The following is a 23,644-nucleotide window of genomic DNA, read 5'->3' on the forward strand; positions in this document are numbered from 1 at the left end:
CATTTTCTATTTCGGTATGCTTTTCTTCTGTGCGATTTTTCAATGTAATTCTTTAGATAGTGATGTGTGCTGTTCTTTCAGTGACTGCAACATGAAATTTATTGTTGCATTAGCTGTTAAAAAATTATAATCTCTGAGACATAATGCCTCAATAGTCAGTTTTATTGGAAGTAGAACTGATATAGTTGTGGATATTAAGTCGAATTCACTATCTGAAAAATTAATTTACGGGTTTAAATCGATTATTGCTTTTTGGATTGGATTTCTCAGTTTCAAAAATCGTTCCATCATTAGGAGTAAACTGTTCCAACGTGTTTTAGAATCTAATATTAACATATATTCTGTTTTATTTCCAGTTAGTATATATTTTAGTAATATGTCCTTTTTTATAGGGGAACGTTTAAATATCTTAACAATTTTCGAACTTTATAAATTATAGGAAGCAATTCTTGATGGGTTAATATTTCATTCTCATTACCAATGTCTTCTTCAACAATTACATTGTCATTATCTTCATTGTCAATATCACTCACACTCTTACTCTCTTCAAAGTTGGAATCCGAAGTTTCTGTATCCACAGTATTTGGATTCTACTGTTCTTTATTTTTTTGGTATAATACATCTTTTACTCCTAATTGAATTCCATGATCATAGCACAATTGCTGATTTGCACCAATCAACTTTCCAACTTTTTTCATAATCGTTGCTCCATCAGTCGTTATGGATACAATATTTTCTTCAGGGATAATCCATATTTCGCTACTTTAGATTTAAGCAATTAATTAAGCCATTAATAAACTAATTAATTTCGCCCGTTAGAGAGACATAAAAACAAAAACGTATGCTATTTTGTCATGTTGGCGATCCCTGAACATATAGTGGTGACAATTTTAAAAATTTCTAGTAAATACCGAAAAACCGGTATTTAAACTTGTGAATACCGGTATTACAAAATTGTACAAATGGCTCAAAATACCGGTATTCGGTATCCCGGTATACCGGTATTGCAATCCATACTTACAACTTAACACAGAGATTCTCAACCTGTGGGGCGCGCCCCCCTAGGGGGGCGCGAGTACACTAGAAGGAGTGCGCGAGAATATCCAAGAGAAAATATTATTTAAAAAAATTAACTGACTGAAAGGAAATCACACATGCACAGAGAAAACAAAATACATTTCGACATATCTAATAAATTATTAAAGTAAAACAACTTACTAAATCATAACTTACTTATCAAAACATACTAAATTAAAAACAGATTTTTGTCTTGCAGCGCAAAGTTTTTAGAAGGAAGGCTTAGTATTAGAAATAGTCACTCTCAGTTATGTTTCTATATTTTGTCGTCAAAGAAGCCACAGCAGAAAATTCAGTTTCACAAAGGTACTATGTTGAATGGTAATAGAATGTGAATTGCTCTTGATTTTAGTGCAGAAAAATCATTCTTATGCCTGCCCAAAATTCAAATAGTGATTTATTACTAAATTGACTTTTAGTTTCGCCACTTGTCGTGAAGTCTATCAATTTTTCTTTCACATCAATTGAGAGTCCTTCGGAAGTCTTATGAAATGGATCCCTAACCCACTCGTAACTTGCTATCAGTTTGTCATCAGTATGAAAATATTTTTTAAAATTCTTTGCCAGCATGGCTAAATGATTTCCAATGGTTACAAAAACCACTTTTACATGTTCTTCTTTAGCCTTGTAAATTTCAGTACAATCATCCACATTTGCAAACATTGTTAGGTTTTTTTGCTTTAAATTTCTGCACCACAATTCCAATTTTCTACAAAAAACCTTAACTTTATCATTCGTATCCAACATATGTGTATTTGCACCTTGGAGTTGATGATTCAAGTTATTTAATTTCTCGAATATGTCGACCAGCACCACAATTTCATCACAAATAAACCATCGCGAAAATTCTCGGCCTCCGGTGTATTTTCTTCTTCTAGGAATATGGCGATTTCTTCTCTTAATTCATAAACACGTTGCAAAAATTTCCCACATGATGACCATCTTGCCTCGCAATAAAATAATAACGCTGAATTATTGAACCCATGTCTTTACAAAGTGCGGAAAAGACTCTCAATTTCAGGGGACACATTTTCATATAATTTATTACGGTTACAACCTTAGTTAACACAATATTCAGACCATGACTCATTTCTTTCGAAGCCAAAGCTTCTCTGTGGATCATGCAATGAGTGCACTGAGGTGATTTTTGTTTTCAAGTGCTTGTATACCTTGGAATCTTCCGGGCATTGAACGAGGACCATCGATGCATATTTCGACGCAATTTTTCCATTCTCTGTTTGCCTCGTTCATAAAATAATTTAAAATAACAAATAATGCGAGTGCTGATGTTTTGAGTTATATTGGTTTTCAGAAAAGTAATTCTTCTACTACTGACATATTATCACAAATTCGAACATAGGAATTAAATGAGCATCTTTACTACTATCTGTTGCTTCGTCAAGCTGTATTGAAAACAATTTGTCACGGAACTTCGAGAAAAGTTGCCACTGCACATCTTCAGTTCACCGATTCGACGAGCAACAGTATCATTTGAAAGAAGTATGGACTGCAATTGTTTTGAAAAATTATCTCCAAACATAGTTTCTACAATCTCAGTTGCTGCTGGCAAAATAAGCTCTTCATCAATGATGTGAGGTTTTTTACATCTGGCTATTTATATGAACTTTGTAAGATGCAATTAAAGCGCTTTTATTCACAGACAAAGTCTCTTTAAAAAATTATTTTTGCTTTTTATATGATATTAATTTTAATTCGAAGAATTCTCTGAGTTTGTTGACGTACTCACTATGAAGCGTTTCCAAATGTCGTTTATGTTTATTAGGTTTCAAGCTGTCTGCGGCCAACATTTTTGAGCAAATGATACACAGGGGCCTTTCTTCTTTATTTACTTCAGTACTGGTAAACCACAAATTTAAGTATTCTTGAGAATATTTCCTTGATTTTATTTTCTTAACCACGCTCGTCTGTGTACTTGTTGATGCTTGACTATCGTCTAATGCTTGCTTACTTCCGCTTAAAAATTTATTCAAGAGTCTGCATAAATCTGCTGCAGTGAATATTTAATATGGTGAATTGAAATTAACACGAAAACATGTATAACATGCACATTAATGATAGATTCGACAGCGAAAAAGGATCGACTCGAATGAGACTGGCTGGAATTGAAACTTGCGTTATCGAACATTTTCCTTCTTCCTATGAAAAAACATTTGCTCCGCGCATGCTCGAGACGGCATCGGTCTTGCGGATTCCCTTAAACAAATATTGCTTATTTTTTTCACTTTCGTTTTGTCATGCTTCTGTTTTATTTCTATTATTATTCGAAAAAATGTATTCCTAATTTCTAAATTTAGCTCACCCCTTCTAGGTTAACTTTCATTTACGAATTTTCCTACTTTCATATTCTTTTACTTTATCTCCCCGTTTTGGCTTTCATTTCAAATATAATATTTAAATTTTCGCTTTTACTTTAAAAGGCTTACGTGGTATATACAAGGTGTTCCAAAAAGTGAAACAATTATAAGCTTCCTTAAATACTGTAGCTAAACATATATTCCCAATTATTTAATCTCATTAAATAGGGTGATCAATTATATAAAAGCACTTTGGCTTCAAAAGAGGAGAATAAGAAAGGATTACAATATATATATGTGTGTGTGTGTGTGTGTGTGTGTGTGTGTGTGTGTGTGTGTGTGTGTGTGTGTGTGTGTGTGTGTGTGTGTCCCTCATTGCGTAAAAGTACCAAAGAATAAAATATTTTTCTAACATTTACAAAAACACACACAAAGTTTCACATTTATGTTTGAGGGATTTTCCAAAGATACATCTAGTTTTAAATTTAGAGGGACTAATCTCAAATTTAAATGAAAAGTTTTATTTCAGAAATTCAGATTTATTCAACATATAAAACCTGTTATATATAATCATTTGCCCAATGATATATCATTCAAGCATCATAACTTAAAAGATTTTAGCGAATCAGGTATGATTTTATTCTCTTTAATTCAACGACTGTAGCAACTTTGACTTTACAAAAAAGGGGACGAGAAATCTGAGAAACTGAAAATTTAAGCTATCTCAGAGAAGTACTGGAATGCTGAGAAAGAAAATAAAATCTTTGCTCACGTGTGCTGTCTAATAGAATTGCATATTCACTAGAAGGGGACGTTTGGATACGCGGACGATTTAAGATATATGTGTCGAATTAGTTGGACAAATATAAGCGCTGTTTTCCGATTTCCGGCACCCTTCTAAGGAGTATGTTTATAGAATAGTTTTAAAACTTCCTGTTTCAAGATCCTTATATTTTGAGTTTGGATTATATTTAACATTTATAATAGTCTCATTCTAATGAATGGAGATTCAGTCCAGTGCTCAGTATTTTAAAACTTAAAATATACAGATTATTTTAACATAATAACTGGCTTTCTTTTTCTTCATTCAATATTCATGCAGTTCTGGATTATTACAGCAGTCACATAGACAATGACGCAATCGGAGATTAGAACAACTGACAGTTGAATAGACAGACAGACACTAGACAGTTGAATCGGAGTTGAATGAACGGAGAGTCACTCCAGAGTTCAACATTTTAAAACTGAAAATATACAGATTATTTCAACATAATAACTGGCTTTTATTCAATATTCATGCAGTTCTGGATTATTACAGCAGTCACATAGACAATGACGCAATCGGAGATTAGAACAACTGACAGTTGAATAGACAGACAGACACTAGACAGTTGAATCGGAGTTGAATGAACGGAGAGTCACTCCAGAGTTCAACATTTTAAAACTGAAAATATACAGATTATTTCAACATAATTACTGGCTTTTATTCAATATTCATGCAGTCCATGGATTATTACAGCAGTCACATAGACAATGACGCAATCGGAGATTAGAACAACTGATAGTTGAATAGACAGACAGACACTAGACAGTTGAATCGGAGTTGAATGAACGGAGAGTCACTCCAGAGTTCAACATTTTAAAACTGAAAATATACAGATTATTTCAACATAATTACTGGCTTTTATTCAATATTCATGCAGTCCATGGATTATTACGACAGTTACATAGACTTCGACGCTATCGACGATTAGAACAACTGGCAGCTAGACTCTACTTCAAGTAAAATAACATTCTTTTCTGAGAAATATGATTTGGGCAGATGTGTAACACTTTATACTAGAAAGGATCATTAATCTTCAAAACGATCACTTTTGGTAGTATAAAATCCATTAGCAACAGTGGCAAAGCTTCAGCATCAGTGGCAATTTTCTATAAAAAGATTGGCTTTGTTTACATTAAAGGTTGAATTTATCTTTGGCAGCGAACTCTATTCAGATCTTTGATGAAAATTTAAAAGATCCCCCCCCATTTATGATGAACTTGGTCGCATATGTGCAAATATTATTAAAAGGAAGCAACTTTGTACAGATGTCCAGAAGTGTTCAATTTGAACACGTTTCTAAGTGTTTCAATTAACATATTATTTGATCCATTTTTGAATTTAATGAGCGTAAATTAATAAATTTTTATTTTCTAATTTTGCATTTTTTATAATCTTTCGTGATATGTATACTAACCCTAAAAATTACCCATACTCATTAAAATAAATCGAAGTTAAAGTTTCAGGCATTTTATGTACAAGAAGAGATGATAAAACATACATCCATTTACAATACAAGTGCAAAAAAGAAGCAGAATTTTTCCCTTCAGTGATTTTAATATAAGATTTTGATAGGGATTTCTTGGCCATTATTCGTCTTAAGAAAGGCAATCTTAGGTATCTTTAAAAAAATGTTGTAAGTGTTAGGGATTTTTATCCCTTCTCACCGAGTGTGGGAAATGTAAATCATTAATTTTCTAGATCGTGTATAGAATTAATTACATAAAAAGTGGGAATTGGATCAGGAAAGTAGAGAGCGTTTTAGAAAAATGTTTATGCGGGCTAATTTAAAAAAAAATAATTAGAAAATTAATTAAGATTTAAAAATATCATTATATGCAATATATATTATATACGAAAGAAGAACTATACAATCCTTAATGTTGCCTCTACATCCGAGTGAATTATAATGAATACGGCTGTTGGTATGTTTAATTCACATCCGCAATTCATAGGTCCAGGAAAAACATTGTTGTTGTTGTTTCTTATGGCACTTGCCACGGACAAGCCCGCTGTTCAAAGACAGCCGATTTAAGCCTAAGGGGGAGCGGCTCTTGTTTTTATCGTAGAGCCAACTTGGGCCAAGAGTATGACTTGACTACTCAAGTATCACTCATTCGCTTGCACAACCCATTTTTACATGAGGACACATTCACACATTTCACAGAAAGAACAACGATGCCCAAACTGGGATTCGAACCCGGGAGGCACAGATCACGGGGTAGATGCGCTACTCCTATGCCAGGATGCCGGCAGGAAAAACATCCATTAAAGAACTAATTTGCTGACGCGGTACAGTTAAAATACGCAACTATTCTTTTGAATATTTTGAAAAGAGCTAATAATAAGACAATTGAATAGTTTTAACACTTAGTAGTGAAGAATTCACAGTAGGATATATATATTGGAAAGTCTGTTGGTCGTGACTGGTTCAAAGATGCGATATACAGAAAAAACCGTGCACAGAAAGAAGAACTGTTACCTTATATTTTTAGATAAATGTAAGCTTGCATTTTTTAAGAATTATTTATATTTATTATTATTAAGAATTATTTTTTATATTTTTTAAGAATTCGATAACAATTTTTTATCAAGACTGTAGAAAAAAAGTATCGACTTGTCCTTGTCATGAAAGTATTGATAGCATATAATCCTTTCCAAGTTTCTGAAGAGAATTTGACATTAATTTTGCCACTTTTGCTTAAATGTCACGATATCTTTTCCCCTTGCATTCTGTTACGCATTTTCCAAGTGCATTCCATAGAATTACAGTTGGCTCACCGGAAGCGTTCATCACTCCATTCACTAGATCTCTTCACATTCTAGAAGAATGTTTAATATACGCCGCACGATGATAGAGAACTTATCATCTATTGTTTGATATGCCCAGAATTATTTGGAATTTTAATACTTTCAGATGCAATATTTTTACCATAAGAATTAATTTTGTATACACTTTTATAATACACTCAATCCATTTTTCATACCACAACACTTGATTGATTGCACTTGGGCTTTGATCATTTGTAACCACATGGTCTGAAGCAGAAAAGCCAGTTTAAAAAAATTATCATGTTAAAAATTCAAAGAACGGGAACAATAACTAAGTGTGCATATTAAAAATATAAATATTTTCAGGCAGAATACATCAGTTATTAATCTTTTATTAGAAGACTTTATTTAACAAATAAGCGATACTGATCGACACTAGTGATGATTATAAAATTAACAAATTTCAATTCCTGCGAAGATTTTCCATTACAATAATTATAAATATCGAATAAAAACTGAAAAAATAATATTTAATCCTAATTAGCTATTACTTCAAAATCTCTAGTCCTCAGACAGCATAGTTCTCGCTATTTTTCCTGCCCGTGCCGCTCCATTTAAAAAGAATATATTAGAGTTTACCATTTAAGCATACCTTTAATAGAATAATAATACATAATTTTAGTATGATTCTCTTTTTTCATACATATTAAAATTTTCAAATTCTAACTCTACATTTAGATAAAAATTAGAATCGTGACATTTTAAAATTGATAATATTTGATTCTCATAATGCTGTACTTAAAATATCTATTCTGGCAGCAAAATTCTTGTGGTAATACATTTAAAAATAATAAGTTACAGTTTTTCATACAAAAGAAAAACATTTCTTATTACACTATTTCGTCTATGATTTAAATCCTTCATACATATTAAAAATTTCAAAGTCACACATTATATAGATAGATAAATAGTTGGAATCGCAGCATTTCAAACACGAATAAAAACTTCTCGAATCACAGGAGGGAAAATACGATATTTATTCTAATCAGGTTGCCTCTCTTCTTGGAAAGAATAATACAAAGAACAGTGCAATGCCATATTTCAAAACGTAGGTGAGAAGATTCGAACATTTTTTTCATCGAGGCTCACTGCGTGACACAACTTGGCTAGAATCGTCTTTCGTGAATTCTTGCTCAAAAATATATCATATAATACGTCACTGAAAGCTTGAAGCATCATTTATATTCGTTCGAATGGCAGTGATGTGGTATTTTTTTGAAAACAGTCATACAAATTTATGAGCATATAAAAATGTGAAAAATAAATAACGCTTCATTTTTCAAATTATGTTTTGTATTATTTTGTATTATTTTTTACAATTTTTTTATGGTTTTTTATTGATTAAAAATCAAATATTTAATTAATTGTCTCAAATTCTTTCTTACACTTCAATATTTTCGAAAAAAAATGCAAAGATATGTAGAATAATATATTATTTATTCAAACATTAAAGTTCTGACATAATATAAATAGGTGTGTATGTGTGTGTCATAATATCTTTTAATCTAATTTAAATCTTAATTAATTTCCAAATTTTTATCTTAAATTAACCCATATTAACTTCACTCTAAAATTTTCTCTTATTTCCTGATCCAGTTCGAACTTTTTTATTTAATTAATTCAACACGCGCTGTATAAAACTGCTCACTTCAGCATTTTCTCACGCTCCGATGGAAGGGATAAAAAATCCTAACGTTTGCAACATTCTTTTAAAGATACCTAAATTTCCCTTTCCTAAGACTTCATGTGTCAAAAAAATCCCTATCAAAATCTCGTAGTAAAACCACTGAAGGGAAAAATTTTGATCTTTTCTGCTCTTGTGTTGCAATGTAGACTGACGTATTGACCTATCGCTTCTACCTTGTACATAATATGTCTCCCGTAATAAAATAAATCGAAATTAAAATTTCAAAATTTTCTTCTATTTGGTCACTTGGTCACACAACTGCTATAAGTTAAAACTTCTTTCTTAGTGAACATCTATTTTCCAAGAAAGATCTATGTGCCCATATTGGTAGCTCCTGATATAATGCTCTATCCTGCAGAACACATGGAACAGCGTTTTTACTAAGCAATTTATTGAAAACTAGCCACCTTTAGCGACTAGTTCGTTTGTCTAGATTATTGGCTTTTTAGACTGTTAAATTATTAATACGGGATGTATTTATTTGAAAAAAACATTTCACCCAGTAATTTAATACGACTAAAACATATGAATTCAATAAAAACAGCTTACTTATATTTTCAACGCGAATATATTACAAAATAAAAGCGTAAGTGAAAATCATACCACGGATTTAATGATTGGAAAATGCATCTGCTTGAATGTTTTGATGGAAGGATTGAATCCTATAAAAACAATGTTTCTGATAGTGTATTGAATTGAATTAAAAAATATTATTCAAGTTAAATGAAAAATTGTACGAAAATGAAACTCATATCATTAAAAAAATAATTATTTTAGTCTCCAGATAAGAACAAAAAAGCAATTTTATAAGATAATTGTTTTGGAAGATTTGATTATTAATTACTGTAAAACTTAATATATGGGCACAAAAATTTTAAATTTTTCGAGTGATCTCTCGTAAATATAATCGTGACAATTTTTTATTGCAATTTAGAAGCTATTTGTTAGCATTTCTGGTATACAAATTTTTAGAGATTTTATGGACAATTGGCAGTATTTTGATGCGCTTGGCGAGAAGCCGTATATTAATCAACGCATACATATCTGGCATTGATTAAGCCTATTTTTGCGTTTGATTGAACTTCTCTTTGATCTATATCTGGATTTCTTTTATATCTTCTTTTGTTTAACTGAATACCCTCTTCGGTGACGTGGTGAACTATCTCCAGATCAATCAACAATATTTTGCAGCACCATTCATTAGCTCAGCGAAGCTTTTGATTTCTCTAAAAATATTCAACGAATGAAGCAGTCTCAAATTCCTATCATGCCTTGTTTATATTTGACATTGCCATTCTATCATCTAAATGTAAGCGTTTAATATATATATATATATATATAGATATAGATATAGATATATCAATCGAAAATATTATCATGATAAAAGATTTTTTTTTACTTTAAAATTGTTTTGAATAGCATAAAATCCCAAATTTAATCAAAAGTCGATTTTTAGATTATAAGATCTGATTCAGTACTAAATCAACCTCGTATTACATCAAACAATTTTTTTTAATAATAACAAATACAGTAAACTAGAATATATAATTAACAAGTCTTGAAAGAACATTTGTTAATTAAAAAATAACTTCAAAATAACTTTGTTTATTTCTAATTCATATACAACAAACCTAAGTCCCCAGGTTAGTGAAATGTTATAAGAATTTTCACTTCTAATCGAAATTCATGATTACTTTTCTATTTTAAAACTCAGATGTAACCGAGAGAAAAAAAAAGACATGTCGTATTTTAAATAAGAAAGCAATACTAAAAGTAAAAAATAACAAAGGCTTTTTGTAATAATCTAAAAACAATTCCCCCGGCAATTTCGAATTACTTGAAAACTCAAACGTCTATTTTTGGGCAAAAGAAAAACGAAATAAAATATTTAATTAGAACAATTCAATATTTATTTTTTTCGATTCGTATTTTCCAAGGAAAACGTTTTTTTCTGTATATCATTTTACCCGATATTTTGTAAAGATGTATTTAAAATTTTAGGTTATCGCTTTGCCCAACAAATTATTTCGATTTTCATTTCACACATGTCTGCATTTAATGGAAAAGAGATAGTTAAAAAAAGTATACGACAAAAATGAAACCGTGAAAGGAAAAACTGTTTAATTAATGTTTTGTTTCCAGCATCTTTTACTCGATAATCTTATTTTAAAAAATTATGTTTCAACATTATATATATTTACTTTTAATAGAAAGAAAAAAGAAAATAAATGCTAAATACATAATTCTATTTCTTTTTTTTTTGTTATCAATTTCGATGTATTGTTTTCTAAATCCTATGCTTTAATTTAACTTTTTAAGTAAAGATGGTATAATAAACAAAAAAAGTAGAAGAAAAATAAGCTAATAGATTATTTGTTTTTATACATTTTTAAAGACAAATATGTTACTATTGCTTTAAAGTTATTTCGTTTCTATAAAAAAGAAGGAAAAAATTATTCTAAAGATTTTTACTACATATTACTTTATACAACATTTTTCTCTGAATCAATACATTAGTCTTTTGCTCATTAGAAATTTCTGACAATAGCATCTGAGGATAAAATGATATTTTGGGGGAAATATATTACAATATTTGAACAAATAAATTTAAACTATATTTTAGACCACCGTATATTTTGTCTCCATAGATATATAAGGAATTATGGATGCATTCACTATTTCGTATAAAATGTATTAATATTTTTACAGGAACCAAACCATTTTTTTTATTGTTTCATATAATTTATGAGAAAAGGCTTAAACCATGTCGTTCCAATGCTTAAATTCTTTCACGTATTTCATACAGAAATTTACCTTAAAGAGAAAGGATACTTTTCTAGTGATTGTTTTTATCGTCTGACATGTCAAACAACAGAAATAAGGGGAAAAAATAACAAGACATCGACATCAGTGTCCTAGCTTATTAATTAATAATGGCTCTTCAGTTATGGTTGAAGTAAAGTACCCACAGGAAAAAACATCGCATCATCATTTTTAATATTATCTGCTTATTATTTTTAAAATATAGTGTATGATGGTCTATGAGAACATGGAAAAAACAATAATAATAAAGAACGGAATTAATTTTCTTGAAACTTTCTCGCGCACTGTTTAATGTAGGTATGAATATCTTTCCACTAAAAATAATGAATGGTAGACAAAAACATGAATACCCTGAGTGCCCAGACCCCCGCTCATGATCATTTTCTGTTTCATATTAAAGAGAATTAAATATTGTAGAGGGAGAATTAAATATTTTAGAATTAAATATTGTTAAATATGTAAAGATGGTATTCAAAATTTTATTCGTGTACCGTAACAATATTTTTTTGCTATCAAATCGTGATCAAAAAGAGACATAATATTAAAATTGTGGTTTTAAGAATTCGAGAATTCTGAAACACGAAAGATATATCAAAAACTAAAATCCAAATCTTTTTTCAAGATAATAATATTTTCATTTATATATTTTGCATATAACATGTGTAAAAGTAAAAAGATTAGAAGAAAAAAGATTCTTTTTAGCAAGGAATTAATCATTATTATTAAAACATAGCCAACTTTGGCGACCAGCTGATTCGCAGATATTTTGGATATATTTAATGTCAGTTAACACGTTCAAATCATATCCATGATTACATCAAATTATCAGACATGAAAGTCGTGTTAGTTTAAATTGTCTTTCATAGGTTTTGTTCATCGCGTACATTTCTAATGGAAACCAGTCCCATGACATCATAGCGCTTTTGAAAACGCAATTATCTGGCGCATCTATCATCTAATTTTGTCGGTATTGTAACTTCACGTTTTTATTCGCCTTGAAAAATCCCCAGACATTAAACAGCATTCATCTTCGTCACTTTTAACAACGAAAGAAAAGCACGCGGTGAAATACTGAATGAAACGATGAAAATTGTTTAAATCTAAGGACAGACAACAATATTATTTATAATTGGCAATTAAACAAAAAGTTAGTTCATAAAATTGCCAAAATTCAGAAAACATTCGCAACAATATTAAACTAATGCAATTCAAAAGATAATATTTTGAATTGGAAGAACACGCAAAATTCATTTTAGTGCTGTAATATTTTCGGAAGTAATCGTGATAAAACGTAAAAATTTTGATTAATTTTTAATTAATTAAAATTTTATTAAAAATTTCAAAAATCTCTTTCCTAGTCACACATTTTGATCATCCGAAGTATATATACGAAAAAAATACACGACACTCACTTAGAATACAATCTAATAATGATCCCCAAGAAGGGTGCGTGTGTGTGTCAAATTTGGTAGCTCTTGTCTAACTATCTGAACTCTAATTCATTTTAGTGCTGAAATATTTTTGAAAGTAACCGTGATAAAACGTAAAAATTTTGCTTGATTTTTAATTAATTAAAATTCTATTAAAAATTTCAAAAATATCTTTCCTAGTCACACATTTCGACCATCCAAAGTATATATATGAAAACATACACGACACTCACTTACAATACAATCTAATAATAATCCCCAAGAAGGGTGTGTGTGTGTGTGTGTGTGTGTGTGTGTGTGTGTGTGTGTGTGTGTGTGTGTGTGTGTGTGTGTGTGTGTGTGTGTCAAATTTGGTAGCTCTTGGTCTAACTGTCTGAACTTAAGAATGCCAAGATGCACACAAATTCATCTTTGTTATTAGTAGAGATAGAGATAAATAATTATAGACAAGGGTCAAAAAAATTTCAAAATAATCATATTTCCATGCTTCTAATGATTAAAAAATGAATATCAATCATTACTTTAATCAATTATATATTTATTCTAAGTCAGATTTCAATTCTATGATGTACTTGGTCCATTACTTTGCTTATAACCTATCTGTTTGTACCTATATTTTATTATGATTTAATTAAAAGTTTGCAGTTATTTATTAGAGCCGCCTATCCAGTTGCTTATCTAAATCATAAAAAAAATGTTCACTCATTTTAATCATTCAGATATAAAATCATATAACATAATGAATAATAATCATATAACATTTTATTACAACACCAACTAAAACTAGACAATCCATTTCAAGATCAAAACATAAATCCAAACACAAAGATATAACCGACATCATTTGCCTTCCCAAAGTAACTGACGCACTCAACATCCAAAACTTTACTCAAACTAATGAAATAAACAGAAAGAATTCATTTTGCAAGAATTTCATATACATGCAAAGAAGACACTCTCCATTTTCTTTCATTCCCATTGAAGTATAAAACATATTTATTTATCAAAAAAACAAAGAATCCCAATTCATCGGAGTTTCTTGAATAAATATCCCAATATTTTATTCACTAAGTGCGCCGCGTGTCGTTAAAAATGGGCTTTGGTGGTGTGAAAGGCATTTGATTTCGATGGAGGTTAATTCCTCTGGGCGAAATTGCAAGTAAACATGGAAATAAATAACTTCTGATGCGTTTATGATGTTGAAAAAGAAAAAAAAGTGTTTTATTTGTCGATAAGATTATTTCATTCATTACCGAGAGAGGATTTCATTCAAAGATTCTTTATTGCTATCAATTGATGAGCTGGGGGATTTCATTTGGGGATTGATTATGCAATATGGTTTAGATAAAATTACTAAAATTTAAGTAGATGGTATTTTCTAGTATGCGAAATATTACTTTTAACTTTCCCGTATAAGCAGTATACAGAAAGTATAGTAATCGTCAAAAAAATTCGAAATCGAGATTTTGACGAAACTCCACGAAGACCACCCTGAGTTCGAAAAACACATTTTTGGAAGAAATTTCGGTACGATCGGAGTTTAAGCCCCTGCTTGGCGCAATTTTCAGAAAGCGCCAATTTGCCAACAACGGTCTTGCGCCGTGTTTTGCGAAATGTTCAAAAGCGAGGGAGCAGATGTCCAATCATAGCACATAATAAAGGTAAAAGATAATAGGTTTGCAAGTCTAGAGAAAACGGAGATTGTCAGCTTTGACGCGTTATTGCAACTTGGCGAAGCAGGGGGTTAAACTTCGGTTCACCCGAAATTTGTAAGGCTGTGATAAATATAATTCAAAAATGTGCAAGGCTTAAAATTTGACACATGGTCTTTACATTAAACTTGAAGATTCCTACCAGATTTTGAGTAAAAATGTCTTCAAGGGAAATGCGTATGTCCTTCTGTTCGAATATAATTTAATACGATAACCATAGAATGTAGAAAGCTAGATAGATAAGATTTAGTCTCCAGATTTAACATCTAGAGTGTGCACACCTGTCAAATGTTGTGCCAAATCCAATCAAGGGTTGATCGTCTGTCAGTCTGTGCTTTCAGAAACACACAAATGCGATAATTTAAAAATGCCATGACTTTATCAAATTTGGATACCAAAAATACCAAATTTGTACGTTTTGTACGTAAATTTGTACGTACAAATTTTAGAAAATGTACGTCTGTCTATCTGTAACAAAAATAATTCAAAAAATCTTTGGGATAGACAGTTGAAATTTGGTATACACCAGTTTATACCAAATTTTGAAGCTTTCTGTTAAATTTTAAATAAATCCTGTTCAGAGGATATCCGTCTGCCTGGCTGTTCGATTAGAAGTTAACACGATAATTACAAAAGGAAGAGAGCTAGATAGATAAAATTATGTGCACACATTTAACACCTATGGTGTAAACACCTATCAATTTTTTAAACAATCTTAACTACAGGTTGACTGTCTATCGGTCTTTATTTTCTGAAATATGTAAACGTGATAGTTCAAAAACTGCTATAACTTAAATTTATCAAATTTGGTATGAGATTTTATGACTACAAGTGCATTTGGTGTTAAATATTCATTTCATTAGGCTGAGAAAAACGTGTGTAAAGCACAAATTTGATTTTCGGATACTATCAACCGCATACTACGGATTAATCGCCAAAAACACTCGCCAAGGATGACACGATAGATTCAGTTAAAATAATAAATTCACGCCAAAAGTTAATAATTCATAATTATTGTACTCCAATATTATGCAATGCGTTCTTTTGCACGACAAGTTCATTAGAAAGTGTCCGAGAAAGTTTGTGAGAGATCACGCCCGCTAGGAGTTTTTTTTTTTTTTTTTTTTCAGATTTTAAAAAAATAATTTCAAACATTTTACTCTCTTATTTGTGTGGTATAATAAATATGCTAATGTAGAAGGTCGATATCTGACAAATGTCTTTTTCCGTCGAGTGTAGGTATTTTCATTGCTACTTAGTATGTGCATGAAATTTTTGATAAATATCATCATTTTTTTCTTGTAACTGTAAATATCAACATTTAACATGTACTGTTGGTGAATGTTGAATAAAAATATTTTTGTTACGTTAAGGTCACAACGTTAAAAAGTCAATTTTTTGCTAAACTATGAATTTTGTTTTTATTTAGTATTCTTAATGTTTGAACAGGTTTCGTTAGAAAATCGAGTAGAATTTTGTTTCTTAGTCTATTTTTCGAAAGTTACATTGATTTTTATATTTGAATTTATATATGTTTTAATGCTTTTTTGCCTCTTTAGATGCCATTTCCTCAAATTCTAATCTTTGACAGAATTTGACGAAAAACTTCATAAATAAAATTGTCATGCACATTTTTTGTTCAAATTTGGTATAATAATTCTTCAATATGTTCTGTAGTTCCTGAAGTAGAGAATAAGTAATCTATTCATTTAGAAATATTTTATGGTTGTTTCCGCGCTTCACATTGTGAAAATATAAGAATGTGCATGTTATTTATCATTTGAACCCTAATATTTAAAAAATGGATAGAAATGTGGTCTATTTTTTAGTTCAGGAACTAGATTTCCTAAACGTCCTTTTTTCCAATTTTTTTACAGAGAATTTGACTAGCTTATTTTGGTTTCATACATGTTTTTTTCGATCAATTTAATGCAAATATTCACAAATATAACTGTTTTCGAACGTTTTTCAAAAAAATTTTCCCGAATGTAGTCTCGTAAACTCAACTCAGTGGCACGACAGCCCATGTGGGCCAAGGCCTACAGTGCCCATACTATTTTCTTGATCTTAAAACAAAAACTGCAAATTTTTAAATTATATTTTTTTACTAAAACATATTATGATATATATCTAAACAGGAGAAAGCTTAATTATGAGAACATGAAAATAATCAGAAATGGATAGTATATTCTAAATAAGAGAATAATACCAATAATAGTCTTAAATAGAATGTGAATTAAATAGTCTCTGTGAATGACGTTATACGAGCTTATTTATTGTAAAAGATTAAATTAGTATGCTCATTTCTCTGACATGCTTCCTCGTCTTCTGTTTCCCTTTTTATCGAACTTATCAGTGCTTGTCGATATACAACAAAGACATTACAAATGTGTAAAAATATAACTAAGTATTCGGTTTTTTTACTGATATATTTTCTCTGCGTTGATATTCACCGGATAATATTAATAATCTTCATCTTTCATAAATATTATCGTAAAAGACGGAGAACATTTTAATTCAAAATATAATAAAAAACGTTAAAAAAAACGTAAACGTAACGTAAAAAAAAATCGACAAGCAGACTTCGGTAAATTACCACGTCCAAATTATAGGCCAATATTAGATCCATTTTTATATATTTGAAATGCCGAATATGTTAACATGCAGATATAAGTTCTGATGAAAGATTAAAGGAAAAACCAGAGAGAGCAATTGAAGTAAATACATAAGGTTATACATAATATGGTAATACATAATGGTAAGTTATGGTAATACATAAGGTTGTATAACGACAATCAAATTATAAAAAAATTATTATTACTATTATTTTCTTTTTTCATTTAAAATGCTCAATTCGTTTTAGGTTCAAAACTTTATTTACATGTTATTATTGTTGCTTCAGCATTGTCCTATACTGATATCTAGACTGATTATAATTAAAGAGCAAATGTTTGAAGGACTCTAGAAGAAAAACCATTTTCAGCACGTTAAAGAAATTTGGCATTTGTCATATTTGCAGCATAGGAAACGAAACTATACAATATAAAGAAGTTAGTTCAATTTTTTGTGATTGGAAGCGCTATTTTATTGTAGATTGAAATTGTATCATATTTTTTTTATTAAAAGATTTTAAATAATTATTTATGTGCTCAGATCAGATCAAATGCTGCAGACGCAAGACAGCGTGATCCGCAATACCATCTAATATTTTCAGGTGAATTTCTAGGATTTGTTCTAGTAAATGTCGCTTTTTAAATCAATAGCAGAATTATATTTACCATTATAGACGCGGTCTTTTAATAAATAATTCTTCAACAGGAAATCGCAAGGATTCAAATTAAATGAAATCCGATCCTACTCTATGTACCAGATATGCTTGTACATTTACACGCGTAAAACACGATAATCCATAAAAGCAACGAGATCGATTAATAAAATTTGGTATATAATTTTAATATTAAAATAATATAACTAAAGCATAATTCTGCTTCCAATGTTGGTCATAATAGGTCGAGAATAAAGAGTCCAAAATATTATTAAAATAATATAACTAAAGCATAATTCTGCTTCCAATGTTGGTCATAATAGGTCGAGAATAAAGAGTCCAAAATAGACACTTTTTTAAATACATATATGAGCATTTATAGCGTAATGACCTTACCCAAAGTATACAATTTTTTTTAAGGCAGGAGGGGGGGGGGTAATTCCTTGAACAGAGGTAGCATGAGAGAAATTTCAGGTGCGCCCCTTCCGCTGGTTTATAAAACAAACTGAAATACAAAAAAAAAATTTAATAATGAAAAATAATATCAAGTATAAAAATAAAAGCAATTGACCAATCATTCTATAAATATAATACAAAATTACTGTTCTTTTCAGCATCCTGAGATTAGCACTTTTCGACGAATGTTCTTCGCTGAGGGATGGTCGCAGAAAGATAAGCAGTTATTACGCGTCCTAATTCCACGAATAATCTGAATTCATCCCGTTGCTATTTGTAACTGACTCCTCCTTTTATATTTCCTTTCGACTCTTTTTCAACTAAATAAACGCCTCTTGACGCATGCGCAAAAGCAAGGAGAGATTCCGAACCCAATAATACGCAGTATTCACATTTAATATCATATTCATGCAAAATCGTTAAATGATTTTCATATCAAAAAAATTAAATGACGGCTCGCCTTTTCGTAAAAATTGACACAATATATAACAGGAATTAATCGAATATCGAAATCATTTCATTCTCAAACAAACATGGAAATAACAAAAGAAACAATTCCTTTCTTTTCTTTCTAAGGCAAAATATTAGACATTTCCATTAATAAATAGAGACACGTCTCATTTACCTCAATGTTTCGGATTAATATCCGGGAGTTTTAATCTGCTTTTGCCCCAAATATCGCGATAGATCGATTTCGACTTTGGAAAGACTGTCTTTTAATGCAAGTTTATTTTGATTCATGAAATGGCAAGTAAATACATAAATCTATAACTTTTGTCAGCGATATATTAAAAAAAATACGATATGCTTTATAAGTTTATAAAAGTTTTAAAAGTAGCTTACTTCACTTTCGGAAAACCTTATTTATAACAAACAGTTAATGGATAATTTATGTTTACAAGTTGTTTCTAATAATTAGATTTAAAAACAGATTATTAAATATTATTTCCTAATTAGATGGTAGCATATATTATTAAAACCTAGCCGTCTATGGGTGTCAGCTAATCTGCAGGACAAATTGATCGAATTTCATATGAATTAAATCGCTTATACATAATCTGTTGGTCATTACGTTCTCAGTAAAGCATTTTTAGCGTTGATTTGGGTGAGATATCAGAGCTGTGTTATTTTAATGCTGCAATATTCTATTGTTGTGAACATGACGTCATAGCACCAATAAGAAGTAAAATAGCAGGGATCTAGTTCAAACTGCAGCTGATTCTGCGGAAATTTTATTGCACTTTCTGACTTGCGCAGATTATAAGAAGACTTACTTTATTACTTCATTACCTTTCAACAATGAAAGAAAAATTAAGAGATTAAACATTTAGAAAAATAAATAATAAAGGAATAGTTTTTAGAGGCAAGAAACTATTTTATTTCCATTGCAGCAACAAAATCTTAAATTACGCAAATTAAACAAAAGTATTTTTGAAAATCTTTTAAAATTAAAGAAAAAATCCCATGGCAGTTAAATTATACCATTAAAAATGTGTTTTTTTTTTTTAAATTTAGATATATGAAATTCAGTTTTGGGAAAAAATATATTTTTGGAAATTATTGCTGTTGAATTTTTACATAAAGTTTCAATAAAAAAATGCATCAATGTACATATTTTAATTATTCAAAGTATATATTTGCCACACTTGTTAACCCTTCCTCAAACGGTCTGCCCTGTTGGTCGTCAACGCAAGATGAAATGCGATATGTTATTAATAGATATTTATACACAATAATTAGTATTTCTTCTTAAATTTCCTGCGTAATGATTCAAATCGCATTTTATCTCTCCCGGCTTAAATAATTTTCACTTTTTCTTATACGAAGTATAGAGAAAATATTGTAATCGTCAAAAAATTCAAATTCGAAATTTTTGACAAATCCATCTTAAGTTTTATATCCAAAAAATACATTTTTGGAATAATGTCTGTCTATCTGTGAATACGTAATTCAAAAAAGCTTTAAACTAGACGACTGAAATTTGGTGCATGGAATTACGACAAAATTTGTAAGTTTCTATCCAATTTTAAACGAAATTCATTCATGGGAAGTTGGTTGATTGGTTGAGTGGATTTTAAAGATGCAAGAAACATTTTCGGTAAAACCGTGCCTTAACATATGGTATTATTCATTCATGGGAACTATGTCTAGCTGTTCGATAACAAGTTGAACTTGATTAAAAAATGTAAAGATCTACATAAAAAGAAATTGGCAGACAGATTTATCATCGAAAAGATAGGTACTTTTAAATTTTTGTATCAAATCCGTCATATAGTTGATCATTTGTCGGTCTGTATTTTCATATACATATAAGCATAATGACTCATCAATGCAATGGCTTAAATCACTGAAATTCGATGTATTATTTTATAACTAGAACTGTAGTTTTTTATGAAATTTTGTTGCTCGGCGGAAAGGGGCTCAAAATTCATATTTTGGCAACAGATTCAGTAAAAATGTTCAAGCCAAATCGATTAAAAAAATATAAAAACGTAAAATAATTCACGCCAAAGATATATATATATATTTCGTTCTAATACTCATTATATATAGTAGTACATTCCAATACTATTATATTCGTACAAATGATATGCAAGATATTTTTAGAATTACGTATAATTTTTGTGGAGGAAGGGAAATAAGATCTTTATGGATAATATGCGAGAAAGTTTCTGACAGATCACACCTACTTATTAGTTCAACTTTTAACATATAAAAACGGACCGCTAACACAGTCTTTACTAAAATTCAACTTGCGGAAGTTTGATGGTAATTTTGAAATTTGAGTGAATTTGAATATAAATAATCAATCTTTACTCATTATAATTTTAAGATAAAATGGAAACCTTCAGAATGCTTTATGTTTGTCACACCAGCATAATTTAAAATAGCATTTTCATTTTGTGTGATAAAAAAAAAATTCGTCAAAACTGACTGTCATTGCTTGATTAATGATTTTAAAATAATGGGGGAATTATTGGTCGCCTAAAGCAGCTAGTCACTATAGATTGTCACTTGTCAAACATTTATTCTTAGTTTCTCTTTCTTGTACCCGCCATTTATATTTGGCCTCCAGTACCGATAAAAATCATGAATTACCCCATATTCAGAGACAGATTCTTCTGCGGGGCACCTCAAACATGGGAATGAAAAGTCGCCGTTTAGGTCATTAGATTCTTTCTACCCTAGAGGGCACGACAATAATTGCTTGGTCCTGTTAGCTACATTCCTATTCAGTATAACAAGCACAGTAATAAATTACTTAGCATTCGACCATTCCTCTTCAACCTAAATAGAGAGAGATGGCATATCAAATCACATAGACATATTACATACTTATCAGGCAGATACCTGTAACAAGCCGAGACTGTTCCCTTGTGCGTCACTTGCATATCGATTTTATCTAGACGACATATTCTTACAAAATGTCTCAATAATCATAGACAATCATTTCGATCCAACTAATCTTCCTTTGAATAATTTTTCCATATATATTCCAAGTAAAAATCCATTCCAATGTATTTTAGATTACAGACTTCGGCGATCAACTTGGTCATTGGGAATATTGACTTCCAGGCTTCTGAAACTATTAATAAAGAATGTATTACCGTTAAAAATTTCTCCCTATATTAATTATCAAATAATCAAAATCAATTATTAGTTTGGTGAAAAAAAATTATGAATTTCTAAGTATGTTTTAAATAAAAGTATTTTAATACTAACCTTTTTAAAGTCATATATATATATATATTGTTTTCTATGTCTGTGCATCTATCTGTACATATATGTATGTATGTATGCGTGTTTGTATCTATGAATGTGTATATATATATATATATATGTATGTATGTATGTGTGCATGTGTGTATTTATCCATTGTTTCGAAATTTACAAAACAGGATCACTAAAACCACTGTATGCTAACTGTTCAGAATGTCATGAAGTTTTGACACGTATCATTTGAAGGCTGGTATAATCTAAAAATTATATGAGTATATCAACAGCGTTGTCATTCATGTGTCAGATCAGAGACTTATTGAGTAAGTTATTTGTTGTTATTAAAAGTTAAGTTGTGTATTAAAATAGTGCGATAATTAAACTGAAACTGAAAATTGAAGTTCGCAAACACCAAACGATAATCCTGCGATTCATTGTGGTGCGATATTAATAAACTAAATATAAGAAACCAAAGGATAAATTAATAGCGTCATCTGAACCTAACGTCACTTCATAAAAATGAAGGATTCTTTCTCATCATATATGAAAAAGTAAAAAAAAAGGTGTGGGAAACTCATTCAGAACTCATATAGCTTCAAGCAAGGGCATCACGTGATTGCATTCTTTCCGGTGAGGTTGCAGCTTGACAATGAGCATTTAAAACTGCAGACGTTGATTCTGAAAAACTGGTATAACTCAAAAGTGAATTTTAAATTTAAGCTGTTAGGAAATAATCAGTTTTTAAGGCGAGAATAAATTGAAAATATTATATATAAGTTGCTGTCAATGTGATGAATTGGTCAATTTCTTTTGACGTTTATTATTAATAACAACCTATTATTCACACTGAACGTAACATAAGTATGTTCTTTATATTATTATAAGCATATTAATTTGAAATGAAAGCAATAAGGAACTTTCATTTGAAATTTTTGAGCAAAAAAAAAAAAAAAATAACAACGTATTTCAGCATTTAAAGCTAGGTAACTTTTCGGTAATTAATATTAAAATGGAATGAAAATCCTTGCATACAATGAATATGGATAAAGAAATTTATTTTTCAACTTTCAAGAGAGCATCTGGTAGACAGTAAATATATAAAAGAAATGAAAAATTAGGTCTAATAAAGAAAAAATAATATCATTAAAGGATATAAAACAATGAAACAAAGTTTAATTTCATTACAGCAAAAAAGTGTTATTACCTTTTAAATAAAATTTTTTTAATTACAGAAAAGACAGAAAAACAATTACCATTATCATTAAGATAATTTTTATATAATAATATAAATAGGCAGGCATACTATCTGTATATTGCTGAAAGTGGGGTTGAATTCGCACAAAATGCTTTATAAAGCTGATTTAGATCAACCAAATTCGGCATGTAGATATTTCTATGGTAATAGATGATCACTGAGAACGGATTTTTCGAAGTTTAAATAAAAAATTTAATAAAAAATTTTTAAAAATGCAAACGTTTTTTTTAATATCTTTGGAAAAATTTAATC

The sequence above is a fragment of the Argiope bruennichi genome, chromosome 9 (genome assembly GCF_947563725.1).
Source record: "Argiope bruennichi chromosome 9, qqArgBrue1.1, whole genome shotgun sequence".
Classification (NCBI taxonomy): domain Eukaryota; kingdom Metazoa; phylum Arthropoda; class Arachnida; order Araneae; family Araneidae; genus Argiope; species Argiope bruennichi.